The 27,083-nt window shown below is 35.0% G+C and overlaps 1 protein-coding gene and 1 long non-coding RNA gene across 2 annotated transcripts in view; one reads left to right on the top strand and one right to left on the bottom strand.

Moving 5' to 3' along the window:
• CDH12 (cadherin 12) overlaps positions 1-27,083 on the bottom strand; it is a 1,453,320-nt gene that overhangs the window by 435,756 nt on the left and 990,481 nt on the right. The window lies entirely within an intron of this gene.
• LOC138171748 (uncharacterized) lies at positions 1,328-25,985 on the top strand. Its single transcript, XR_011170958.1, has 3 exons — positions 1,328-1,439; positions 24,870-24,938; positions 25,269-25,985. It is a non-coding gene; the product is annotated as an uncharacterized lncRNA (long non-coding RNA).

The raw sequence follows: 27,083 nt of genomic DNA, 5'->3' as shown, positions 1-27,083 counted from the left end.
CAAGCAGAAAGGCCTGAAGAATTGTAGAGGCAAAAAAATGGCCACAATTTCCCTCTTTTCTTGACTCTTTTACATATATCAATATGCAACATATATGTAGGGAACTGGGAATCAGTTCAGCAAAAACTAAGCAAAACTAAAAATACCTTAAAAAAAGATGATATCATAATGTAGCTTTTACCGTCTGTAAGTTTACTAACTCTGTAAGTGAGGGTTGTCAAGATATTTGGAGTCACCCTGTTTTCCAGAGCTAAGGCCCAGCAAACAGGCTGTGCCCTGAGCTTGGCATAGCAACAATCCTCTGTGTTTACCCTCTGGATGATCTCACCCTCTGCAAAATGTATTGTTTTGTCCTATTTCCAGGGACCAGAAAGCCAGAAGCAGCCAACTGCTGCAGGAGAAAGCAATCAATCACCTCACTTAACACCTGTGCTTTTAAATGCTAAGTGAACCAAAACAGATGCTACGTTCCCATTCCTATCACATTAACTCTGGTCTGTACCCTACCAAATAATCCTGAGGCTTAACAGCCCTTACACAATGATGCTAATGACTTCTGGACTTTTCCCACAGGATTCAAGAACACCTGTATTGTCCCCAAAATGCCTGCACCTGTAGGTCTGCTGTGGGAACTGTTTACTTAAGACCTTAGGATGACTGTGTTGGGTTCCACCTTTTTGTGGTTTTCAGGTTGATAAGCCCTACCCTTTCTGCAGAATGTCAAGCCCCTCTTCTCAGGGGACTTCAATTTGCAAACCCATTTTTCCCATTTTGAAATTAATTAAAAGTCATTTGATTCTTGAGTCACCTGATTCTGCCCTGCTTTGTTCGGCTCCAGACACAGGTTAGAGATCAATCCAGTCTGGACTACATTTAAAAGGGTAAGATGCCTTCTTATATTTCTCTCTCTCTCACTTCTTAAAATTATAATTCAGGGGTGGCCAGGTAGCACAGCAAGTAAGAGCACCGGCTCCAGTGTTGAGAAGACCTGGAGATCGAATCCCGGGCTCAGACACTTAGCACCCACCCAGAAACACCTGGCTGTGTAACCTTGAGCAAATTACTTAACCCCAATTGCTTAGGGGCGGCCAGGTGGCTCAGTGAGTAAGAACACCGGCTCCAGTGTCGGGATGACCTGGATCAAGTCCGGGCTCAGATACTCAGCCCCACACCCAGAAATAATAACTGGCTGTGTAACCTTGAGCAAGTTACTTAACCCTGATTGCTTTAAAAAAAATTATAATTCAGTAGCATTCAGTTTTGATTGTTTTGTTGTTATTGTTCTTTCCATTTATATTTTTAAAATAATTATATATTTTGTTTTCCAGGTTATGCTTACTTTATATCTGTTGTTGAAAGTCTTTCTTCATGTAAAAGGAGTACCCCACACAACTCATCTCAAATACTGTAACTATTATGATGTTTTAAACATTTATCAGGTAAGAACACTTCTTCTGTTTGAGTTATGAAGCTATCAATCAAAATTATGAACTAGATGTTAATCATCCACAGATACTTCTATGAGATCAATCAACCAATCAATCATATTGAAACTAAAGACAAACAAGTCCTTTATCAATTTGGGAGACATATCTGAACCATTAAATGAAAGCAGATGACCAGAACACAGGGAATGTCTTGTGTTGGCTGAAGAGAATCAGTCATAGCTGGTGGGGCTTGGATAGAACAATCTGCCCTTTAGAATCTGATATTCCAACTGTACAACAGCCAAATGGTAGAACAGCTTCAGCAAAACCCCTGAAAGGGACACACAGAGTCTGGCTCTTGCCCACCTCCTTTACCTCATGAACTTATAAAAGTAACAGTGTTTCCTGATGGCGTTAGAAGTGTCTGTGGCCAGCAGTGGCTTTTGCTATTTCAAAGAATTGCTATAACAATTTTTCAGATATGTAGGAACTTTCTTTTGTCCCCGATCTTTTTTAAGGGTATGTACCCAGCAGTCGATCAGTCATTCTAACAAGCAATCATGGAAGCCCATTTCTAAAGATAAAAAGGAAATGGAAAGGGTGTGTGTGGAATAGCTCACATTTGTTGTTGTGTGGCTTTGCAACCTCTGGTCAAATGTGCCGCTCATCTGGATGTCAGAGTGACCCTTCCTTCTCAAAGGTAACACCACTGGCACACAGGCTCTGTAAGATCTCACCAAACTGAAAAAGACAGAGAGCTCCTCCCAGAAACTGGCTTTAAGGATGAGGCTCAGGCCAGCCATCTTGGTGGTGTAAGTGGATAGATTGTTGGTCCTGTAGTTAGGAAAACCTAAGCTCAAATCTGGCTTCAGATGCTTACTACATGTGTGACCCTGGGCAAGTCACTTAACCTTCTTTTGCCTCAGCTTCCTAAACTGTCAAATGGGGATAATAATAGCACCTGCCTCTCAGGATTGTTGTGACACACAACTGAGATAGTATTTGTAAAGTAATTGGTGCAGTGCCTGCCACATAGCAGATGTTTAATTTTTAAAAAGCTTATTTCCTCATTCATTTTCTACCAGGCTACATGTCTAGACTTTTCCCTCATGTCCCCTTCTTCCATATCCCTCTCCAATCTTCTTTTCTGTTTAATTTTATGTTTTCCCCTTATTAGCATTTTAGGCAAAGATGGTACATCTTTTTTGCTTAGATTTCCATTCCTAGAACTTAACACAATGCCTGGTAATAGTAAAATGCTAAATAATTACTTGTTGACAGCCTGCCTAAGAGGTCAGAAAGGTCTATCAACAGGTTGAACCCGGAATGCAGATTTTTTTTTTGTCTGTAGTGTTCCAATACTGTTCACCAAGAGTGGGGGGGAGGTGGGGGAAGGGGCAGGCTTCAGCAGCATTGGAAAGTATATCCTTGGAGGGGGGGGAACCATCACTGTATCTACTCAGTGTGCCTCCCATTTTTGGTTACTATTGAACAATAAATCAATAAAAAAGTATTAAGCACTTACTACGTATAGTGCCTACACTATACTAAGCACTGGAGATACAAAATGAGGCAAAAGACAGTCACTGTGTTAAGGAATTCACAATCTAAAAGAGAGATTGACCTGTCTAATGTTACTGTGTTAAATATGCCCCATACTGTGGTATTCATTAAAAGGAGACAATGGCACAGGTTTTGCTTGATATAAATGCATGGAGGAAGAATGGTAGGCTGGATGAAGTACAACCCTTTGGGGTCAGGAAGTCTTGGGATAATGTCCTTCTTCTGATGCATACTAAGCTGCATACTAGGGGAAAGTCACTTAAACTTTTAGTGACCCAGGCAACTCTCTAAGACTATAAATTGCAGAGGAATTGCCCTGCCAGGAGTTTCTCATTCCTGTGAAATCACTGGTTTGGATCAAAATAAATAAATGAATAAATGATGTGACAAAAAGACCAAACTGAGCTAGCAATCACCGTAACTCCTGCCATGGTGTCCCAAAAGTCTTAGTGCAGTTGAAGCTATGAAAACATAATGTTTTCTCAATTGTGCCAAATAAAAGAAAAAGAAAAGAAAAAAATATTTTAAGCCTGACTCTCTTCTCTTTTCAGAGGAAATATCAGTAAAGCAGTAGCCCAGGGCTCTGGATTTGGGAACTGATACTGTCTTTGATACAGATCCCAATCCTTTGTGTAATAGAAAGCTTTCAAGAGTTGATGAGTCTAAGAAAAGAAAAATCATCGGTCTGTGGTCAAGTTGCTGATGAACTTCTCTAAATTAACTTGGGCTCCCTTCTGTATACCTATATATTGGTAATTGGATATAATCCTGTTGCTCATAGGCAGTAATTCTATAAAGTTTCCCAAGCAGAATAGTAATATGAACAACTAATACATACAGATTTATATAAATGCAGACAAAGTACTGTATGAATATCTCATTTTCTCTTCACAAAAACCAGTAAAATAAGTTCTATTATTACTCACTCTCATTTTACAGATAAGGTAACTGAGGTACAGGGAGATGTAGTGAATTGTCAAGAATCACACAAATGGGAGCCACCAGAGGTGAATCTGAACCTAGGTCATTCTGACACCAGGTCCAGTGGTATTTTCCTACCACATTATCTTTTTACTAAACCACACTGACTTTGTTTTCTCTGGTAAGAGCACAGGGTTAACTCTGTACCCCGAGTAATGCTGGAATAGTGAACGTAAAGGAAGCGAGATATTGTGAGATAAGCACATGGTAGAGAGTGTGTGGACTTCTGAATAAGGATGACACGTGCAGACCTGACACCTGGGCTAGTTCCTAAACCTCCCAGGTTTCTATGCAAGGGTGTACAGAAGCCAGCTCATGCCAGCTCATGAGAGCCAATTGGTACATTTTCATTGGGAGCATCTAGACCACAGAAATGTGCAAATATTACAAATCAGGGCTTGTTTATTGTTTTGTATGGTGATACAGAAAGTGATGGAGAAAATGAAGAAGAAAACTTAAAGAAAAGTCAGTTGTTAAACATTTACTTGTACAACTCTATTTTTAGACAATGCTCTAATAGTGTAAGCTGCAAAGAAGATGTTGATTTGAATCTGTAGAAAGAATTCTTCACTAAGAGCTAGCTCCCTATACTGATTAAATTATGGGAGGGAGGGAAGGAAAGTTTTTTTTAAAGTAAATTTTTGTGACTAAATATTTTTGCACCCTAGTTGAACCCCAATCATGTAGCCTCAAAGAAAATGCCAATTAATATGGAAGTATACCAGGATGCAGTCTGTATTATAAATGAGTAATGATTTTTTTTTGTTCATGTATTATCTGCTGGTACACTCTGGCTTAGGCAGTCTCTGAAAAAAAAAATTAGATTATCAATAGCTGATCAGTGAATATCCCCCTGGGTCAAGGGGCTGAAGAGAATATAGACAGTATCTTTAAAATAGGTTTTTACAGAATCAGAATCTCAAAGCAAGAAAGGAGCCATAGGCCATGTGGTCCCACCTGCACTTGATCAGAAATGCCTTCTAAAGCACCATCAGCAAGTGATCAGAGAACCTCTACTTGAAAACTTCTAGTCAAGGTGAAACTACTTCCTTCCAAGACTTGTCAATCTCTTTTTAAATCCCTGTTGATATTGTAATTCACCAGAGCTGAGCCCTTGTAAGATTTTGTCAGCTTTAAAACCCTCACTGTGTTGGAATGCTCTCTACCAACATAGATGTAAATCTATCATTAATAGATACATGCTAAGGCATTGCTCAAAGTCATAGAGAGTTTAAACACAGTATGTGTCAGAGGTAACATTTAAACCTAGATGTTCCCAATTCCACACCTGGAATTCTCTCTTCTTTGGATTTATCTCCATACCATGTTATAAGACACTTCTCAATTTTTCTATGACCTTTCCTCAATTCAATCCATACAAACTTTTCTAAACTAAACTTGTACACATTTGAAACCATTAGTTATTTTTTTTTACTGTTTACTATTCCGTAAGGGTTTTCAGCATCTAGGATAACACACTTGATTAGGATAATTCACAGATCAGTATTTAACTTATGTTCTTCTCAAATTTGCTACAATTAATAAAAAAAAAGAGTATTGATCGTGGAATTGGAACATCTGTATTTAAAGTCTAACACTGCCATTTACTTTTGTATTATTGTAGGCAAATCAGATTACTTTCCTGGACCCCAGTTTCCTCCTTTGTAAAATGACAGAGCTATATGTAATCTCTGATATCTGTTTTATCTCTAAGTTTCAGTGATTTCATAATTCTTGTCATATTTTTTTCTTGGAAATTGTAGACATTCTTATAAAAAAGAAGATGGAATCAAAATATGTTTTAATAAAATCTCTATGATATTTATATAAGTTACATAAGTATTACCTAGGCACAAGTGGTAGAAAGATAATACTACCTCCCCATACCCCACTACAATCAAGTTTGACATATCTTCTTTAAATTTTCAAAAACGCACATACACATACATACAAAAAATTTAGGTTGGTTATTAAAAAAGTCTTATTTACATTTTTAAACTATTAAAGCTTAAAAATATACTAAATTTTGAAACATCCTATTTATATATATATATATATATGTATAATCTATTTGTCTTAATACAAATAGTGTGAGAAATGCATAAATAGATATAAAGCCACAGAAATGTTTTTTCCTAGACATTAGGATAGCTATAAATGCTTGTGGAAATAACTGGAAAGATTAATGAAAAGTCAACAGTACCTTTAAGTTAATTACAAACCTGGTCTGACATTAGGTTTTTCTCTTTTAGATGCTATTTACAGTGGTGTGTGTGTATGTGTGTGTGTGACCTGTATATGTATAATATACCAGCATACACATTTTTTTTGTGCACACATTCCTTTTACCACATTACTTTTTTTAAAACTTCTTTTTCCCCTTTCAAGGTTGCCCTTAAGATTTCTTTATGTTAGTGGCATATTGTGTATGTTAAAGGTGGGGAAATAATATACAGTATTAATTACATCATGAAGTGTGAATTTAGAAAGAAGCTGATAACTGAAACAGAAAGTAGTCTATAGTCACTTAATCCTCATAGCTTTCAGTAGAAAGATAAAGTTGTTCTTTAGGTGAAATGCCCTCAGAGAAAGTTTCAGACAGTCATCCTCCACTGAAAAAACATTTGGGGAAAAGTATGTGAAAGTTGAAACGTGTGTTCACACAATCATCCTTTCAAAATTAAGCAATTCCATAACAAGGGAGAATAACTGCAATTCCTTGAAAATTCAGAAGTCTGATGATTATACAAACACTTATGGATCATTGCATATCATTTCAAACATATACATATAGGTCAGTGATGACAGCGATGCAAGAATCCATCCATATATATGTCTATATATTCCTATGCTCCTGTTCCTCCTGTTCTCTTCACCATGTGTCTGCCTCCCTCAGGGCTGATGAGGGATGGTCAGATGTTAGTGGTCTAGGGCCAGAATAGTGCCCGTATTTTCCTTTTATAATACCAACCAGCCTAAATGAACTTCAGCATTTTTGATAATCTTAACAAGAATAATATAGGGTAAAAATGTTTAAAAAGTAAGTAAATAACTCATCATTACCAAGCTAACTTCAACATCTTTTGAAGTTTATCCTTGACTATTAGGGGTATAAGAAAATAAATGAGAGTATTCTAGATGCCCTAACTTTCCAGGCTACAAAAGACTGCTGAATTCTAAAGCAAGACAATGTAACACTAAAGCAAAAGGAAAGAAGTTCCCATTCTTGACACCTCATCACTCATAATTAGAGTTCAAAGCTGGTACCATATCAAGATGAATGTGAGAATTGTGAACTCTTTTCTTACATGGATTCAGGCAGCAGACTCAAAAAAAAGATAAATAGTTCACTGGTCATATTGTCTAGTCTCTTCATAATAGAATGCTGCTGCCTATATTTCCTTTCAGCACAATCACTATTCCAAAACTCTCTCCCTGCACAAAAAAAGAACCCCTCACTTGCAACAAATAGTCAAATGAAAAAAACAAGAAAACAAACAAAAATTGTCTTGTGCTGTATATATCTGAACGTGTATGTCTTATTCTGCACATACACTCCATCATACCTCCACAGTATGATGGAAAACGTTCCACCATCAGTCATCTGGAATCATAATTGGTTTTATTAGCCATAGTTCTAAAGTATTTCACAGCTTTTTTGCCCTTGGAAATGTTATGACAATTGTATAAATATTTCTTATGGTTATGCCCACTTTATTCTGCATCAGTTCATATAATTTTTCCTGAATTTCTTTAAAACTTCCCTTCCATCATTTTTTATTCTATAAAATATTCCATTATATCCATACCCCATAATTTGTTCAACCATCCCCAAATTGATAGACAGTGACTATGTTTCCAGTTCTTTGATGCAACAAAAAGTGCAGCTATAAATAGATTTGTACATACTAATCCTTTACTACTTTCACTGATCTCTTTGAGGGAACAATACCAATATTAGTATTTCCAGGCAAACCTGAACAGTTTAGTTACTTTTTGAATATGTATCTAAATTATTTTTTAGAATAGTTGGACAACTCTACAAATACTACATTAGCATACTTTTCCTTCCACTGCCCCTACAATACTATTTTTTTCTGTGTTTTATTTTGTCATCATTGCCACACTGATGGGTTTGAAGTGTAATCTCACAGTTGTTTAAAATGAATTTCTACTACCATTACTGATTTGAAGCTTTTTTTCATAGTTTTGGTAGCTTGTATTTCTTTCCTTGAGAACTGTCTAGATATATCCTTTGACAATTTGATTATTATGGAATGCCCCCAATGGTGTCATTCTCTAGATAGTCTGGATATCAGACCTTGATTAGAGAAATTTCCTGCAAAAATATTCCCCCACTTCACTACTGCTCTTCTAATTCTAACAGAATTTATTTAAATTGTGGAAAAATATTTTTACATAATTAGAATTGTCACTTCTATCTTTTGTGAGCTATATTTTCGCCATGTCATAAAGTCTACAATATACATTTTTTATTTTAAGTAAATGATCAATATGTAGGGGCTGGATTTCCATACCATGGCAGACATTTTTTGTTTCTTGATTTAGGAGGCTGAACAGCACAGTGGCAAACAAATGTTTTAACCATCTTTTGTTAGCTAGAATGTGACACCAATGAATAGTCAAAACAAGAGTATAGCAATTTGAGATAGAAGAGCTTTACTGGAGAAAAATTTGCAGTTGAGATTAAGAGAAAGATGTTTTTTTAAAGTCAAGCCTTAGAAGCATTATCTATAGGAGATAGTCTAATGTCTGATCAGATTAATAATCAACCACTTCTACAAAGAAACCAAAGTTAATAAAAATTTATAGACATTTGAATATTAAGGGAAATATCTTTATTTTCTTAACAATATTTATTCACTTTTGGCAGGCTTTTTGTATTAAAAACAATAGATGATAGGAAGTCTATAGAATTTTACAAATCTGACTTCTGGTTTAAGGACAAAGAAGCAATATCTTCTGAGTCCAAAATGCTAATATACCCCTCTCTGATTGAACCAACCTTGTTCACATGAATGTATTTGCTATGCTAATTCAGTATACATAATCTCCCAAAAGTCATTCATAAACATTTCATTCATATTTTTTTACAATCTCTCTCTGATTACAAATTTCCACCTGGACCTTTTAGACTTTCAAAAGAAAGGAAGATCACCATCTTGATCTGTGTTCTTGGACATAAGGTTCCTGTCACCTCTTCACACATGATTGAATGAATAAATTAATGAACCAAGCATCTTTTTAAAGCTGTTACTACATGACAAAAGCCATGCTCATTGCAAGGGATATTAATATAAAAATCAGCAGTGGGTTCTGTAGGATATCACAGTGATAGTGAACAGAGATGTAGGATAATTAACTGACATCTCCCTTCCAGGAATTACAATTCCCAGAGAAAGAAATGAAAAAAAGGAAGAGTATGACATGGCATCAAATTGGCTAGAGAATAGATAATGAAATCTGGGACTACATGGATATGGTAAACTCTTACAAGCCAGGAGCACAGGACCTCCAGGATGGAGGAAGAGAGTATGGGAATGCCATGAAAGTGGCCAGAGATTTAAATCTGATTACCATATCATATTTGTTAAAGGAATGCCCCATGCCCTAAAAGAAACAATTCCAATCACATATAACTTCACATGCGTTCTGTAACGACTATACTATATGTTAGAACTTCCCTTCATAGGGGAGCAGGACAATGGGGTTACACAACAACCATCCAATTAGAAGGATTTCTGAGACTCAAGAGTTGTTTGACATACCAGTGATCCTTTGTGAGTGAACTTTAGTGGAATTTGGAGATGCCTTTCACTGCCAGAAACTACAGATCAACTTTGACCAGCTCAAAAGCAAACTTGAGCTGCAGCTGCAGACTCAAGACCTTGCTTGTGACTTTCTAAATATCCTACTCGCTTGCTTATTGTGTTTACAGATGTCTTCTACCTTGACCCCCAATCCCAGCCCAAAAGCTTCTAGAAACTATTAACATCTCACCCTTTTCCCACACCCCTTTTTAGTAGTTGAGCATTCTCACTTCCTCTCTAATGCTCTCTTTTAAGCTTTGCTCTCCCTTGAAAGTTCTTCTCAGACAATAAATGCTTTTGTGATCTGTGATTGGATTCTCTTTCATTTAGGATCCCTCTTTTAGGGCCCTGGGTCTTCCTTTGACAAACGTGATATGATAATCAGGAAAGCTAATATAAATTTAGGCAACACTAGGAGACGCAAAGTGCCTTGTATCAAGAAGTTGACAGTTCTTGTTGTATTTTACCTTAGTTAGCCCAAATATAGAGTAGAATACTCAATCCTGCAGGCACCTAAAGGGAAGATCACTGGCAAGAATTTAGAGGAAAGTGACCAAAAGCAAACCTAGATCAAGCCATAAGGAGATCAGTAGAAGGACTAAACACACTAAGCCTTGGTGGGGCAGGACATGGTCAATAAATTTTAATATCTGAATTGTAGTCATGTGAAAAAGGAATTAAATAAACTTGTTCTCACTGGTCTCAACAGATAGAAGTAGGAGGAGTGGGAAAGTTGCAGAGACATAGATTTAGAATTGATGTAGGGAAGAACTTTTTATCAATTAGAGACTTCCCCAAGTGGAAAGGGATGCCTTGAAAGGTCATCACCTCTTCCCTCTGCCATGATCCTCATTGTAGGTCTTCAAGGAAAGAATGAATGACTACTTGTCAGGAGTATCGTTGAGAGGATTATTGCTTAGTTCTAGGTTGTACTTGGCTTTTGAGCTCCTTTCCAACTTGAGATTCTGCAAATTACTTTTTTTTTTGGCTAAGATCTCATTATGAATAAATTCATTTGTGACCAAAAAAAAAAAAAAACAACCCAGCACTGGCTTACTGGACCCATCATGGGGAGGAAATATTAACATAAGGAAAGCATGACAAGCCTTCAAAAAAAAGGATGGAGTAGCTATAAAGAAAACCTTCACCTTTAAAAAAAATGCTTAGGAACAACCCTGTAGATAGCCCCAATATTCCAATATTTCCCAGAAAACTCCTCCACCTTCCTTGCATACTTTCCATTTCAGCTTTGCCATGATTTTGGAGCTATTGGAAAGTGACATTTCCTGTTTATATAATTACATTACCCCTACTGAAAAATTAATTCCCTGTGTGAGTTCAGATTGTAGCACCATCTGTCCTTAGTTGTGTAAAGAGATGCCTTGTGTCATGAACATTTAGTGATGTTATTATGACTTCATTTTTACTAATCCAAATACACACACACATATACCTTGTCCAATGACAAGAGGTGCCTTGTGTCATGAACATTTAGTGATGTTATTATGACTTCATTTTTACTAATCCAAATACACACACGCATATACCTTGTCCAATGACACTTATATAGTATCTATAAGGAGGATTGAAATAAATCCAGATCTTCCAGCCTTTGAGGCCAGCTCTCTATCCACTGTCACAACATGTCTTAATCTTACAATGTAGTTATTCTTAATACACATAACTTTAATTAATATTAATTCAATTAATATTATTCTAGTGGTATTCACTGTGGAGTAGTAGAAAGAATATTTGACTTATTGTCAGGTGAGATATGGGTTCAAATCTTCCTTCAACATTTAGCTGTATAACTTTGGGCAATTCATTTAACCTCTTTTATCTGAGCTACAATTCATTTATTTGTAAGATGGGGCTAATAATGTCTCAAATATCTGACATCAGGGTTCTAGTGAGGCTTAAATTACATAATATATGAAAACTCACTTTATACACCTTAAATTGCTACATAAATGTTGCGTTATTAAATGAATGAATTCTATCTACATCAGAAATGTCAGATGCATTCTGAAAGAGATTAAATTGTAATTGGGAAACATTTAACAAAGTAATTAAAAATAAAATGAAACATAGATAATAACATATTTTAAAAGTAAGTCAACATATGCCCCACAAATATCTTTATGTATGAATTAGCAGCCTCTATTTCTATTTGAACTCAACACCATTGTTCTACATCATCCCTAATAAATGATCATACAGCTTCTACATTAAAGGTTCCAGTGATAGGGAGTTCTCTACACAATGAAGCAACTCATTACACTTTTAGATAGATCTGTTAGTATATTAATTAGAAATATTATTATATTTATATATGTATATACATATATGTGTATGTATATACAATATACTACATGTATTGCATGTATATTATATGCATACATTATTGTTGTATTGTTTGTACACGTGTACAATATGTATATTATATATACATAATATATGTATATTAAGTAAACCTCTTCCTCATAATTTACAACTTCTCCTCTTAGTTACACTCACTGTATTTACATTAAAATAGAATTCCTCAGCCCTTAAGATATTTCAAGATGTCAAATTCTACCTATCTTTTCTTCTCTAGGATAAATATCCTTTTTTTCTTTTCATAAATCATCATGTGCCTCACTTCATTGTGGCCCCCAAAATGAAAAATAATGTCAAAATTAGCTCAGTTAAATGTATACATACATACATACATACACATACACACACACCCTGACATACACATATTTGTGTATATATGTGTTGTATAGATATGCACAGGACTATATACTAATATTTCTGTATCTCTGTTTACATGTAGATATCTCTAAATCTCTATCCATCGATAGTTATATTTTTACCTGTATATAAATAGATACAGATAGTAGAAGCCAATGTGTAAGATGTCAAAATGGAGACCCTATCCTAAATGAGATTTTTAATTTTAAAGGAGGAACAAGGTGCATAAACAAATAAATATAAAGGTAGAGTGTAAAAAGCTACAACAGAGGGGCGGCTAGGTGGTGCAGTGACTAGAGCACTGGCCCTGGAGTCAGGAGGACCTGAGTTCAAATCCGGCCTCAGACAACTTAACACAAAAACTAGCTGTGTGACCTTTGGCAAGTCACTGAACCCCAATTGCCCTCCAAAAAGCAAAAATAAAAATTAGTTTAGGGGCGACCAGGTAGCACAGCAAGTAAGAGCATTGGCTCCAGTGTCAGGATGACCTGGGGATCAAATCCAGGCTCAGATACTTAGCACCACACCCAGAAATAACTGGCCATGTAATCTTGAGCAAGATACTTAACCCCGAATGCTTTAAAAAAAAAAATAAAAATAAAAAAAAAGCTACAACAGAGGTATAAGCTAAGTAGAATCCTCAGAAATGAAAAGGAAATACTGTTTGAGGGCACAGTATGACATCTAGCAGAACTCCTCCACTGAAAGTTAAAAATATGTCATGAATTTAAAACAGATGTCCAGAAAGGTATTCAAATGAGTTATTTGTATATAAAGCACATTGAAAACCTTAAAGCTCTATATAAATTCTACCATCATCATCATCATCATCAGTCATCATCTTGCTTAAATTGACAATTTAAGACACAGCTTTGGGATGACTCAGCAACAAAAGATTTTTGTAATCAGATATTTAGGAATAACTACTTGAAGTGGTAGAAGGCGGAAGGACAGGTGGAAGGGAAGGGTATAAATGTTAGAATAAAATGAAGAAAGGAGGTACAATGGTGTGTTTTTGTGTTTACATGTATGTATGTTTGTATAACAGTAAAAAGGAGAGTTTAGCTGAATTTCAAGGTGTACTAAGGATATTAAAGCATAATTTAATATACAATGTCAAGCTTATGATCTTTTTAAAAAAATTCCTCATGAATCTCTTTTCTGTATAGAAGGTCTATAGTATACTTTGATGTCTTCTGTTTCTACCTCCATTGGTTTTCACAAAAATATTTAATATTTTCTTCATTGTTTCTAGTCTTTGCTTCCCAAATTTATTCATGTATGTATATATCTTTATGCTTTATAATTTCTTTGATAATACTTTGCATAACAGAGAAAGGTGGGAATAAAGTAGATGGCTTGGGGATTATCATAAAAGATTGTAGAAGGTCAAGGGGAAACTGTTTTATGGTATCAGAAATAAAGCCAGCAGTGATCTTCTAAATTGGGAGAATAGGAAGAAGATTCAATTTTTTGACAAAGAAAAAGAAAATTATTATTTACAGGAAGGGAGTGGATAAGATGAATAGGAAAAAGTCATCTGGGGTGAATTTCAGAGTCTTGGATATGAGAAATAGATCAGATCTGAGTGATGGTGAGAAACAAGGTATGGCCATGCCTGTGTGTAACTAAAGAAAACTAAGAATTATACTGTAGTATAGTACTGAAGAATTGTGCTGTTAGGCTGTTGGGTTGGTTATCATGATGCTGAAGTTATTCAAAATCATTTCAGAGAATGACTAAACCAGAAGTTGATGGCAGTCAGAAAGGAAGGAGTTTGGCCTAGAATTTAGGAAATGTCAGTGATAAATATGTGAATTTAAGTATGTGGTCTAGATGTCAAGAAAAGAAAGTATTTTGTCCACGGATCCTATTTCAAAGCAAATATCAATGTGTTCTTTGCTCCAGACTAATGACAGGGGGAATTTTTTCCATTGGTGATTCACAAAGAGTGCCATCATCAAGAAAATGCAGTTTTCTGAGACATTCTGGGAAGATGGTTGAGTAAGTGAGAAATTTCCAGGTTCTCCAGATTTTCTCCATATTCAGACAGAAAATTGCCATGAAATGAATGGAGAGCAGCAAAAGCAAAGGCATAAAGCAGTTATCCTCCTAGTACATCTGGAGAGGACCTGAGGGGGAAAAAAACCCTCCAGTACTGATGTTTGGTTGGATTGAAGAGTAAACACTTCTAGACACTGAATCAACAAACAGTGGGCACTGAGGAAAGCAGACTAGATCCCCCAAAATTTCACCTCAACTTTCACATCATTCATGGCCTCAAGACATTTCACCTCAGGAACTTCTACCTCATAGCCTCTGGAACTTTCATCTAAGCAACAGCATTTGCTGAGTGAGAGAAGATTTTAATGGCCCTGCTATTTCTCTAAGTCAGGCCTAGCAGTGCTGACCAGACATGATCCCTGGCTATGGCTGTGGCAGAGGAGGAGTGAGCACAAACCTAGTCTGTAAATTACCGAGGGAGCAAAACCATTTTCAAGTCAGTGTGACTGGGGTTTGAGGGAGGGAGAGAGAAGGCTGAGCCCCCAGACAGAATTGAGAATATGGCAATAAGAAGGACCTGAGACGTAGAGAAAAATTACCCATAATTTGGGATTAAAACTTAATAATATTAAGCTACTAAAAAGGAAATAAGACTAAGTAAAAATAGAAATAAGTAAGCAAAGGAAAAACAACCCAACCATTAATGTTGACTTTTGTGTAAAAGAAGATTTGGGTTCATATACAAAGGAACATAGTGAGGGGTGAAAAAAGCTACTCTTACTCTAAAGAGCAGAATCAAATGATCAGAAGCCCAAAAAGAAATCTTGAAAGAGCTCAAAAAGGAATTTAAAAAATCAAATAAGATAAAATGAGGAAAAATTAGAAAAAAATAGAAGCAATTCAAGAAAATTATGAAAAGAAAGCTAACCATTTGAAAAAAGAGATACACAATCATAAGAAGAAAATAAAAAGGAATTAAAAATCAAATAACAGAGAATGAGAAAAAAGCTTAGGGTGAAAAAACAGTTCAGGAAAATTATGAAAAAATATTAAACAAGTAGAAAAGGAGATACAAAATCTTAAGGAAGAAAATAACTTTGAAAATTGGAATTGGGCAAGTGGAATTAAATGATGTTATAAGACAAAAAGATATAATAAAACTAGAAAAAAATAGAAGAGAATCTGAAACATCTCATTAGAAAAAAAAAAAACTACTGATCTGGAGAACAGATGGAGAAAAGACAATATAAGAATTGTTGGAGTACCTAAAAGTTATGATCAAAAAATGAATCTGGATACAATATTACAATAAATTATTAAGGAAAAATGCCCTGAAATTCTTCAAGAGGATAAAGTAGAAATAGAAAGAATCCATTGATCGCTGTGTGAAAGAGATCCTAGAGGAAAAAAAAAAAGACTTATAGGAATGTCATCGCCAAGTTTCAAAATGCCTAAACTATAGAGAAAATATTGCAAGCAATAACAACAATAATTTAAAACCTGTGGAAAAACAATTGGGATTTCACAAGACCTAGCAGCATCTCCATTAAAAGATCATAGGTCTCAGAACATTATATTTAAAAGAGCAAAGGAGCATACAAGAATGTCTTATCCAGAAAAGTTGAGTATAATCCTGAATGGAAAAAAAAAGACATTTCATGAATTGAAAGACTTTCTGAGATTTGTTAACAAAAAGACCAGAACTCAATGGAAAATTTTATATTAAAGATTCAGAAGAAATATAAAAAAATTAGACTAATCATAAGACACTTACAAAAGTTAAAGTTAATTTATGATATATGAAAATGTTATCAGTATTCTTAAAACTATTATTTATTTTTATTTTTTTTTGCTTTTTGGAGGGCATTTGGGGTTAAGTAACTTGCCCAAGGTCACATGGCTAGATGTGTGTGTGTGTGTGTGTGTGTGTGCGTGTGAAATGTCTGAGGCCAGATCCGAACTCAGATCCTCTTGACTCTGGGGCTTGCACTCTACTCACTGCATCACCTAGCCACCCCTTAAAACTATTATTAATAAGGTAGTTTGAAAGAAAGGTTTGTGGCTGAGTTGTGAATGATGAGGTAATTCTAAAAATCAAAATTAGGGAGGAAAAGATTAAAAGGAGTAATTAATTATCTCATAAAAACAGGATGTGAAAGGAAGAACTAATACAGAGGAAATGGATGGGGTCAGGGGATTGGTAATGTTGGAACCTTACTCTTATCTGGGTTGAAGAGGAAACAGTGTACATTAGAAGAGTTTTAGAAGTCTTCTGAACTTCTACAGTGGTGGGAAAACTCAGGGATAGTGTTGGGAAGGGATTTTTAAGAGTATATCGAATAGGGGGCAGCTAAGTGGCACAGTGAATAGAGCACCAGCCCTGGAGTCAGGAGGACCTGAGTTCAAATTTGGCCTCAGACACTTGACACACTTACTGTGTAATCTTGGGCAAGTCACTTAACCTTAATTGCCTTTCCTTCCCCCCCTACCCTCCAAAAAAGAGTATATGGAATAAGATTGGGGGGAGGGAAAGATAAAAGAAGGAATTTTAGAAGGATGGGTAAAATAAGGAATAAGAAAATTAAGAAGAATAATATACAATAATAATAAATAAATAAAAAGGGGTATGATAAAAAGAGAGGCTAAGAAGGAAAATAGTGAGTAAAACTGAGATGAAGGGAAATTCACAACTAGTAATTGGAACTTTGTCAAATCTATAGGTCATTCCTCAATGGTCAAAGAATAAGAAATGGCAGTTTTCCAAAGAAGAGATCAAAACAATTTATAGTCATATAAAAATGCTCTAAATCATCATTGATTAGAGGAATGTAGATTAAAACAACCTTGAGATACCAATTTATACTTACCAGACTGGCTAAATGATAAAGGAGGAAAGTGACAGATGTTGGAGAGAATGTGGAAAAATTGGGAAACTAATTCCCTGTTTGTGAGAGTATAAAATGATACAACCATTTTGTAGAGCAATCTGGAATTAGGCCCAACGATCTATTAAATGACCCATACCCTTTGGCCCAGAAATACCACTACTTGGTCTATTTCCAAAGATCATTAATAAAAAGGAAAAGAATCTATATGTTCTAAAATGTTTATAGAAGCTCTCTTTGTGTTAGCAAAGAACTGGAAATTGCAGGGATGCCAATGAAACTTGAAGATGACTGAACAATTTGTGGTATATGATTATGACAGAATACAACTGTGCTATAAGAAATGATGAGCTCATCGATTTTAGAAAAACATAGACTTTCATGAAACAATGAAGAGTGAGATGAGCACAACCAGAACATTGTATACAATAACAGCAATATTGTTTTAAAACTGCCTTTAAATGAATAAGTTCTTTTGTCTAAGTATGCAAATTAAGCATAAATGGTTTATCAAGATGCTATCTGCATTCAGACAAAGAACTGATGAGGAGAAGTATGTATATAATAATCTTACATATATAAACCTATTTGTGTCTGTTGGTAGCCATCTCTGGTGGGGGGGAAGGAAGAAAAAAAATTTGTGATAATTTTGTTGTATATTTGAAAGAAATAGCATGTTATGCATAGTAGATTTTCTGTTTTTTTAATTTACAATTTTTTATTGTACTATGTTATAAACATGCTTCTTTTATTCAATGAATTAAAACTAATTTAAAAAAGAAAGAGCAGTTATCAAATTAAAGGAAGAGGAGGATGTTCAGGATAAGTAATCTTTGAGTAGATTAAACGAAGACGTAATTTGATCAGTGTAGAGATCTCCTGGCATGCAAAGTCCTTCCAACAAAATAGATCTCAGGTCAATCTATGACTTAGAAGAATCCATGGAAAGAAACTAACTACCTGAAGTCCATAGATTTTAAGTAACCTGTACAGGATCACAAAGTTAGGAGAGTTAGAAATAGGAATTTGAACTTGAATCCCGCTGATTCTGTGCCCAGTGCTCTGTTCACTAATCCATGTTCTCTCTATGTAGTATTTGGAAAATAAGGCAGACATTTTAGAGTAAAGTTAACTGGTTATCACAGAAAGTTAAAACTGAGCCGTTTAATTGATCATCTCCATATCAGATAAGCAAATAATTTATCAACATCTCTTGATTTATAATTTATAAATAACAAATGGATAATTTATGTCTTCTATTTATTTTCAGAAGTGGTAAGGTGTTAAAGACAATCAAGGATACAAAAGAAAATAAAGTAATTTCTGTTAAAAAAAAAGATCAGTTAGACTGGATTTTATTATTTTGTGAAGCATTAGCTAAAAGAACCTCTGATGTTAGAACTTTTGATATTCCTGAGAGAAATTGTTCCCCAGGAAGAGAGACTAGTTTTCCATTTCAAAAAGAAGTGAAATTTCTTTGTTTTGCCACCTTTTTGATAAATATACACATTCTCCTATAGTTCTTTGCACTTAATAGTCTATCTTTGCAATTCAGACACTGAACAAAGTTTTATTTTTTAGAAAGCATCTATAATTTTCAGTCTTATTTTATCAGTGGGTTACTAAAATATAGCTAAATATCCTTAAGGAATGTGGGAATCATGGCTAATATAATGAGAGGTTCTAAATAACTAAGGTAAATTTGTATTTTTTCATAGACATTATTCATCTCATTACTTAATCTTAAAGTACAGAGCTCACAATTCCTGCAATTCAAAGGTGCTACAATTTCTCTTCAGGTTTCAGACCCTAAAAGATTGAATATCCTCTTATATTAATTTTAGTTACTATCCCTTATAATATGCATATGCTAAATATTTTCCTTTTATACTTTCATACAATTCTAATTTTTTTCTAGATAACTTCCCGGAATATTAATAGCTTTTAAAACAATACAATTTAGGGGCAGTTAGGAGGCATAGTGAATAGAGCACCGGGCCCTAGAGTCAGAAGGAACTGAGTTCAAATGCTGCCTCAGACACTTAACACACACACACACACAAAAACAACCTAGCTGTGTGATCTTGGACAAGTCACTTAACCCCAAATGCCCTCCAAAAAGCAAAAAAAAAACCAAAAACAAAACCAATACAATTTTGTTACATGTTCTTTGCCACCTTCCAACCCAAAACCCATGAATTCTTCCCATATGAGGAAAGTCCCTTTAAAGAAATTCCATTCAGGGGCCCAAGATAGTGGCCGCCCCTTGCCTGCATTGCCTCCAGCTCTGAGAGAAAGGGCCTTTGTAGGAGACCATATGGGCCAGGACTTGGGCACTTACCTGTAGCACTGGCCACACGAGGCCTTTTGGGAAGGAGAGAACAGCCAGACTGCTGAGCCTGAGACCTGTGACCAGATATAAGAGAGCTTGGCACGACTTCACTCCAAATATTACAAACACAAATATCCATGCCCAAGAGACACCAGCTTCAGTGCACTGACAGTGGAAGAATGCAGGAGTGTACTAGCTGCACATACCTTGGAAGAATTTAAGGAACTGAATAAAGGCTTATTTAAAAAAAAAAAACTTCAGGATACATTCTCCACGAAGAGTCTGGATGAGAACAGTCTAAGGAATAGTCTGTGTCTTTGTCCTCCCCGTGTACATAAGTGTGAAACCTTGTATATTGCCAGGAATAAAACTGTCCCTCCTTAAAAAAAAGGAAATTCCATTCACAGCTCTGTAACATGGTTTTAGAGAAATAATTAGCGGATGCACGAAGAGACTGAATGACTTATCTACGGTCAAATAACAAGGACAAGACAGGCAACACTTGAATCAAGGTCTTCCTGATTTTAAATCTAGTATCCCATCCACAGAGCCTCTCTTTAATTAAAAAAATATTTTAAAATACTTTATTTTTCTTTCTACTATTAAATTATACCAGGGAACAAGCTATCCAGAGTCAAGTAGATATCCTAAATTAACAGAACATTTTTAACCTGTGCTCTGAGAACTTTAAAAGATACATTTTGATGACTATATGTCAATATAATTGGTTTCCTTGGTAATATTAATCATTTTATTTTGTTCATTTAAAAATTATAAGAAAAGATACACAGGCCTCACCAAACTACCAAAAGGTACACGATTCAATAAAGTTTAAGGTCCCCTATCCTAGAAACTCTCTTCCTCAAAACACTGGGTCATAATTTTAAAGCTAGATGTGAAATCAGAGGCTATTTGGTCCAACTCCTTTATTTTAGAGATGAAATTTAAGCCCTGGAGGCTAGGCAGTCACATAAGTAGCATATATCAGAAACAGAAATTGAACTCACACACCTCCTTCTCCCCCATCTAAAATAATAAAAAAAAAAGATTCACTTGATGTCACTTAGGGATCATTCTTAAGATGTAGAATACTCATAATTCCTATGATGCAGGTATATTAATATTTCTTATTTTTGTCACAACAGGAATTGAACCCAGGTCTTCCTGGCTTCAAGATTTGCTATTTATCCATTGTGCTGCACTACCTCTCAATATAATGTTTCTAGACAGATATATGGCACCTGAGAATCCTCATTTCACTTGACTATTAAAGTAGCTGGGAGATAAGGTGCATAAAGCCTTGGACTTGGCATCAGGAAGACCACAGCTCAACTCCTACTTTGGTTACTTAGTACCTCTCTGACACCGGCCAAGGCACTTTCCTTCCTTTCCTCATCTGTAAAAAGGGGGATAATAATATCACCTACTTCATAGAGTTGTTGTATGGATTAAATGATATACCATATGCATTGCAAACCTTAAAGCACGATATAAATCCTAGCTAGCTACCATGTATATATGTGTGTATATAAAATTTACATACATGCATATGTACATATATATATGTACATAAAACACACACATTTTGTTTATGATTTTGAGAAGCCTGTAGACCCTCCGGGAAGAGGTATTAGGTAGTCATGCTGATTTAAGGAGAGAGGACTGACACATCTAGCTTTAAACTTATGATCCAGTGTTTTGAGGAAGAGAATTTCTAGGATAGGGAACATTAAACATTTTTTAAATAATGTACCTTTTGGTAGTTTGGTAATGCCATTGTATCCTTTCTTATAATTTTTAAATGACACATTAAGAACACAACATAGATGTGGGAATAATTTAAGTTGTTCAGTCATGTCCAACACATCATGACCCCACAGCCCATAGCATGCCCGGGCCTTCTGTCCTCCACTATTTCTTGAAGTCTGTTCAAGTTCATGTTCATTGTTTCCATGATACTATCTATTCATCTCATCCCCTGCCGTCCCCTTTTCCTTTTGCCTTCAATCTTTATTGAAAGATTTGGAGAACACTTGTGTTAAGTGGGAAGGAGATGGGTAATGGATTCACAGCAATGGATGCTGAAAAGGAGCAATCAGTCAGGAAGAGAACCACAAAAGAATGTCAGGAAGCCAACAAGAAAAACCAAAACAGTCTAGGAAATGGATGATCATAAGTCTAAAATTGTATAATGTGTGTATTTTTAAATAGATGTTTAAAAAGAAAAAGCCGTTAGATTTATCCAAACAATTTGTAAACTTGAAGGTTACAAAAAAGGGAAGAGACATGATGTAGAGCAATTCAAGTGAATAGATTTTTTTTTCTAGGAGTTTGATAGTGAAAGAGAAGAGATAGGATAATGGCATAAGAGAAAAGTAGGATCAAGTAAAGATTTTAAAAGGTGTAGACATGATCATACTTATAGGTAGTAAGAAAGTAGCCAGTCGAAGATGAGATGGAAGAGTGTGTATGGGTAGAGGGTTTGGCCTTTGTAAAGGGAATGCCCTCCTCTTCTTAAAACAGAGGAATACATGAGGAGATGACTGAAGATATAGAGGAGTTATGAGGAATGGAGTAGGGGAGAAAAATAAATTTATAACAATTCTCTAATTTCTTAGTAAAATAGGAAGTGAAGACTTAGGTTTCAGTCTTGTCTCTGATATTTACTAGCTATGTGACCATAGAGAAGTGATTTAACCATTTCAATCTCAATTTCTCCATCTACAAAATCGGAATAATTGTGTCTGTACTAAATGCCTCATAAAGATGTTGTGAAGAGTCAACATGCAAAATGCTTCACAAACTGTTTAATTGATTAACAAATATCGGTTATTACTGCTCTTGGACTACAAAACTTGATTTACTTTCTAAAGTGCTTTTGCTAAATAAACAAACATATTTTTAAGACTCCTACTCTCTGACCGGTACTATTTTGTGAATCATAGAAAATACAAGAGGAGGAGAACACAGTCTTTGACTAGTAATCTAGGGACACTTAAAATACATCCCTGACACATCAAGTAAAGAGCACAGTATATATTCAAGTGCTAGAATGTCCACTTCATACAAGAACTGTTCACAATTCAGAAAAAAGAAAATAAAATTATGGGTTAGTCAGTCCTTCACTTAGAAGGTTGGATTTAAACTGGGCCTGGAAGTACAGGACTATAGTTGATTTAAAGGAGGGGCCAAAGTAGGTCATTTCAGGCAGAGAGTGCTCCTTATTCATAAACATCTGATTCCAAAATAGATGTCAATTTTTTGAATGTAGAGACTTGACAGGGCTGTGTGAAATTTAATATCGTTAAAGGGAGCCCTTACACTACCTAACACTTAATCTAGTCTCCAAGGACTCAAAACATTAAACATTTTTTATTCTAAATATCCCCTTCAGTCCTGAGCAACTACATTATATAAGACATATGTAATTTTTCATTAATTTTCTCCATCTGTGAATTATTGAAGATAGGATTTGGCATCCCCAGTATCTCAAAATAAAGGCTTTTCCCCTGGTACTCCATCAGTCCATAGCTATGAACACTACAAACTTCCATCAGCAAGCTGGCTCTTGATCTTTTCTTTTTTTTATCATCCCTTTATTCACTCAAAGAGTTGCCAATATTTATGGTAAAAGAGGGCAATATTCTCTCCACTCATTTATAAATAGCTATCACTTCAAACATACATCAGAGGATCTCTATTGCTAAGTGGTCAGGAATTATGATCACTAAGTCTTGATTCAGTTCTAAAAGAAAAGTGAAATGGTAAAAATTTTATCAAAGAAGATGCAGATTAACATTTGAACAGGAAAACCCAATATGAAAAAAGAAAATGTTGATTTTCTGAGAGCAAAGCCAAAGTAAAGTGTAACAAACTTGCCTAGGCGTCTTTTATTGATTAGTTTTATACTCCTAGGAAATCAAGAAGAAAAGTCTCAGATCCTTTATTTCCTGCAACTTTGTACAGAACTAAATCATCAATTCTTCTGACACACTTACAATTTTGGTGGGCTGAAATTCTCCTGAACTACTCTGTCCTTATAGATCAAAATTCTCTCCGTGTTAAATGCCATTTTCTAGGTTATCTTCCTAGTTATCTTGAACCATGTAAACAAAAAGTTGTTGACTTTAAGTACCACAGCTCCAAGAACTAAAAAGGAATTTCATGACAGGCAGAAAAAAAAGAAATCAGTAAATATTGACTGTCTTTGTTGGTAATCAGCAATAATTAAATATAAATAAATTTGCACTTTCCCTTTCAATTTGTGGTATTTTACCATAGTTTACCAATAATTAAATACCAAGAGTATGAATTAGCAAATCAAATACTTAACATTTAAAGAATTATATCTTAAGATCTCAGAGCACTTAGGTAGTTATTTTCCCTCAGGAATATTTGAAATAATTCTGTACAGTATAAGCATGGGAAGAATGGAAGGAAGGAAGGAAGGCTGGAAGGAAGGAAGGAAGGCAGGAAAGAAGGAAGGAAGGAAGGAAGGAAGGAAGGAAGGAAGGAAGGAAGGAAGGAAGGAAGGAAGGAAGGAAGGAAGGAAGGAAGGAAGGAAGGAAAGAAGGAAGGAAGGAAGGAAAGAAGGAAGGAAGGAAGGAAGGAAGGAAGGAAGGAAGGAAGAATTTATTGATTAGTTTAGAATTTGGGAAATGCTACAAATCAGGGTTTGATTTATAGTTTTGTTGATTTTCTAGATTTAAGCAAGTGATAAGGAAAATGTTGATAATGCCCAATAAACTTAAAAGTGTTTCATGTCTTTTTTTTTCTAGAAAGTCAGTTGTTAAGCATTTATTAGCACTTTGCTAACTGTATACTTCACATGTGTGGGTATTTATACAATTTTAAAATTATAAAAGGAACCAATACTTCCAAAAACCTATAAGAAGAAATTCCAAAATGACTGCCCCCCCAATCATTTCATTGACTTGATTGTAGTTTTACTCTTTGGATATATGTACCAAATGTACAACAGCAAATTTGGGATCCAAATGGAAAACACCCTTGTTTTTTTTTCTTTATGTTCTTTTTCATTATTCCCTTGATCAGGGCTCCCACATGACACTTCTACTCCATGACTAATCTTTCTTGAATTTTTTTACAGATGTGAACCATGTTACTTCGCTTCTTGAAACAAATAACAGTTGGAGGGAAACTGGGAAAGTCAATTAAGGTAGGGCAAGGAAGAAAATATGTAGAAGGAACAAAAATTACATACTAAAAATATTCAGTTTAATCAAATAAAATGTTTCACAACATTATATACATTTAAAATATAAATGCACATTAAGGTATACATTTTTTTTAATTGTCAAAGAAGCTCAGAGTTAGAAAAAACCTTAGAAAGGATCTAGTCTAGTCTTAGAAAGGTTCTTAATATAGGTTTCATGGAATTTTATATTGTTTCACTTTGCTGTTTAATTTGATAACTTTATTTCATTGTAACTTATTTTCTTTGTAATACTATTCATTTTATGTATTTAAAACCTAATTTTTTTCACAGAAGGGGTCCATTGGCTTCACCCAGTAGTCAAAGGAGGTCATGACACAGAAAATGTTAAATATTCCTGATCTAATCAAACCAAGAAGAAGTTAAGTTCCCTAAATTCAGGCACTGATTCACTTATGTCTTTGTAACCTCAGTACATGGGATTAAACTTGGCATTTAGCAGGTCTTAATAAATTACTACTGAATTTAATCAAATTGAACTGAAATAAACCCATACCTGGATAATGACATCTTCTACACAAGGTAAGCTAGATCATGTTTGAAGTTCCAGATAGGAAGTGAAAGAAAAGCTTTAAAACTGCCCCCCTTTTTTAGATCTACCTACCTATTATATACTTTTTCTTTATATTAACACTAAATTTGTATTTTTTTTTAATTTAAACCCATTGCTCCTAATCTTATACCACTGGGGCAGAAGTAGAACAAGTCTTAGCTCTTATCTATGTGATCTTGAAATACCTGCATTCAGATTTCACAAGATTGTTGGTATTTTGACTTTCTTCTTAGCCAAAATATACCAGGTCTCTTAAACTGAACTTCATATGGCCTGATTTGATAGTTATTCACCATTCTGATGCTTTCCTTGTTCTTTCTCCATCACACACACACTGCATAAAAGGTGACATGTAGAAGTAACTTATATTCTACATGTTCTCTGATCAATAATAAATAACATGGTACTATATTGTGCCACTCTTTAGTCATCCAGCCTAGAACCATACTAGTTGCTGTAGCTGTCATATTGACATATCAAGCTTGCAGGCCATTAAAAATCCAGATCTTTCTCCAGGGATATGGTTAGTTTTCAGAAGAAGAAATCAAAGCTATTTATAATCATATAAAATGTTCTAAATTACTATTTATTAGAGAAAGACAAATTAAAATAACTAGGGTACCAACTCACACCTATCAGAAATGACAAATGCTGGAGGGGATGAGGAGAAAAATACACTAATGAATTGCTAGTGGAGTAGGGAATTAGTGGAATAATTTCAGGAAACAATATGGAACTTGCCCAAAGGGCTACAAAACTGTACATCCCCATTGACCCAGCAACACCATAACTAGATCTATACCCAAAGAGATAGAGAAAAAAGGAAAAGGACCTATATGTACAAACATATTTATATCACCTCTTTTTTTGTGATGGCAAAGAATTTAAAAAATCGAGTGGATGCTCATCAATTGGGGAAACACTGAACAAATTGTGACATATGATTATGATGGAGTAGTATTGTGCTATAAGAAATGACAAGATGTGTGGTTTCAGAAAAAAAAAAAACATGATAAGAGCTCTATGATCTGATATAAAGTGAAGTGAGAAGAATAAGGGCATCATTGTGCACAGTAACAGTCGTGTTGTAATGATGATCAGTTGTGAGACTTGACTACTCTGACCAAAACAAGGAACCAAGAAAATTCCAAAGGACTCATGAAAGAAAAAAAATGCAGCGTACCTCCAGAGAGAAAAGTGAGGAACACTGAGTGAAAATTTAGTTACATTTTTCTCACTTTTTAAAAAAATTGCTTTGTTTAGTAATATGACTAAAATGGAGATGTTTTGCATGATTTCACATCTATAGTTGTATCATGTTGTTTGACTTCTCCTGGAATGCAGGAGTGATAGGATGGAGGGAAAGAAACTGGAACTCAAAATATTCAAAGAATGTATAAAATAAATGATTTTTTTAAAATTTGTGATGGGACAAATCCTTATCTTTTTTTTCAGATTCCCTGCTACTGTAGTCATGCCTCCATGATCTTATCATGTAAAGTTGATATTCTTAAGTTCATTTGTCAGACTTTATA

The sequence above is a fragment of the Petaurus breviceps genome, unplaced genomic scaffold (assembly GCF_028583685.1).
Source record: "Petaurus breviceps papuanus isolate PSGF00001 unplaced genomic scaffold, PetGlider_PUasm1.0 47, whole genome shotgun sequence".
Lineage (NCBI taxonomy): Eukaryota > Metazoa > Chordata > Mammalia > Diprotodontia > Petauridae > Petaurus > Petaurus breviceps.
Note: the sequence above shows the minus strand (reverse complement) of the source record. Positions and strands in the feature narration are given on the sequence as shown.